The sequence below is a fragment of the Strix aluco genome, chromosome 9, assembly GCF_031877795.1.
Source record: "Strix aluco isolate bStrAlu1 chromosome 9, bStrAlu1.hap1, whole genome shotgun sequence".
Taxonomy (NCBI): domain Eukaryota; kingdom Metazoa; phylum Chordata; class Aves; order Strigiformes; family Strigidae; genus Strix; species Strix aluco.
Window position 1 is genome coordinate 20,698,683 of NC_133939.1, and position 2,390 is coordinate 20,701,072.

The window sequence follows — 2,390 nt, forward strand, 5'->3', positions numbered from 1 at the left end:
TTGTACTGCTCTGGAGAGTCACAGGGGAAGAGCTCAGCAATGAGGAGAGACAAAGCAAAGAATTCCATATCTGATAAAACCACTATGCTAAAGCCTGACCATCTTCCCCTGTTTGTAAACAAAACTGAACTTCCAGTTTGTTTCCAGGAAAATGCAGTCTGGCCTAACCAAGTCAGTGAGTCCCCCTGCTTGCAAGTCTAGCCTCCTTGACTGGTCACCCAGGCCAGCTCCCAATCATTCTTCAGTGTTCTATCTACAAGGATTTAAATTTTGAAGTGTCATCGAAAAGGTGCAAGACAGAGGCTGACCTACAAACTGATGTGACAATCCAGGAGAACAGCAGTCCTTTATAGGGGCCCCCTGCCAAGAAATCAGGCACCAAAGTGCAATCAGCTTTACAGGCTTAAAGCAACTAACCTCAGCCATCACAGAGAAAGTAAAAAAGGTGATGATCTGGGAGTAACAAGCTGAGCTGTGGACTGACACTAGCAGGCTGCTTAGCATCCATGATACAGAGGACAGAAAGGGTGTCAATCCATCTTGTCTGTCCTGAGAAGGGAGCCTGAGCAAGCCATGAGAAATAATGTAGAAGCAATAAACAAGAGAAGAAGGAGGAATGAAGGATATGGTGGAGGTACTCAGCAGCCTGATGGTGGAGGCACCACACAGCCAAGGCTGAGAGTTGGCGTGGAACACAAGAGTGGCAGCAGGGCTCCTCTCAAAGCTGCTCTCAGCTTTGTCGGCCTTCTGTGGCAACATCAGCCAGGCTGTAAAGGCCTTTTAAAAGCTCAGAAAGACCAGCCTTTATTAGAACATGAGCTCAAGTGAATCACTTTTAAAATAGGTCAGGCAAGAACAGAAGTGCAACGGCTCTGAAAAGCAAGCATACCTCTCTGTCTCCCTGCTGTGAGCCTCCCGCTGCTGTCCTGCTGCCACACCTCGTGTGCTGGGCTCTCCTCTCCTGGGCATCTGTGCACAGCAGATTAAAAATCACCAACAAGCCATTCCTGTCACAGATAGACGTTAACACAACCACATACAAATAACCTACCCATGTACGATGCATGGTTTTCCTCTGAAGCACCCCGCGTGTCTCCTCTCGAGCATCCAGACAAGCGGTATTTGTGCCCCTTGGTTTGGGTTGTGCCATTCCCGTGGGTTCAGGAAACTCCACCTGCTCCGGCTGCACAGGGGCCTTCCTGGGCAAGCTTCTGTCTCAGGCCTGTTTATGAGCTGCCCTTGGAAGGGTATCTGGGAAGTGGGTGGCCATCAGGAGTGACAGCATCACATAGCGATGACGTTAATGCTTGTGATGTTACTGATGTTTCCAGCTTCATTTTTAAGAAGCAATGACAGCTCCAACGTCCCCAAATCACAGCGCTGCTTTGCCTTATCTATTCGTGCACACATGCAAATCCACAGAGACTTTGACATCAGTTTTTAACAGGGCACACAGTTTTCTGTCATTTTATTATTCCAGGATGCGATCTTCCATATTTCACTAGGGCTATTCTGCCATTTAATTTAATAACAGCTAAATATCAAGTGCTTACCATTTTGATGCTGTGTTCCATCAGCTATTGAATTAGAAATAATGAGATGGGTCTAAATTTGTGATTCATAGTAAACTGTCTAAACTAATCTCAATCACACAGCGTCTGACACTTAGTGATAACTGATTTAACAGATGATTGTATGTTTAGCTGTCCTATCCTCCCTCACAGAAACAGGAATATTAATGAAGGACAGGTTTACTTACACTTTACAAGTCTTTTCCAGACAATATAAATAAATTTATATTCATCACATGAAGCAATTTTTTCCTTTTCTGGTATGATAAACTCTTCCATTGAGTTTGACCAGTATTTTGTGTATATGACAAGCCTTTGCAGCCTCAGGTATACTGATGAACTTCTGAGGTGATCAAAAAGTATCTCTGGTGTTTTCCATGTGTATTTTTCAATTTACTGTCATAGCTCTAATTACAGCAGGCTCCTCACCCAAACTGCCCCTTGGAGGAGCTCCTTGCACCTGCTGCAGCAACCACCCAGTGCTGATTCTGACAGGAGTAAACAGCTGCTCCATTAGAAAGGACTTGCCAAAAATAAACTCAGCAGAATTTTAAAATGTTAAAAATATCTGCCCTAAAAGAAATCCTCTCTCTGTATCTTCACTCTTCAGGAAGTTTCAGCCTGCCGCTTTTCTCTGCTGGACTCAAACCAATTATCCTCTGACAGATTTAAAGATACCTTATACATATCCTGCTTCATCAAATCTAGATATTCTCAGTGAATTGTAAGTCATCCATAAATAAAACCAGTTGCTAATTTTTCCTTCATATCTTTTATTAGTCACCATCAACAAAAAGTTGACTGAAATGTTATGAGTGA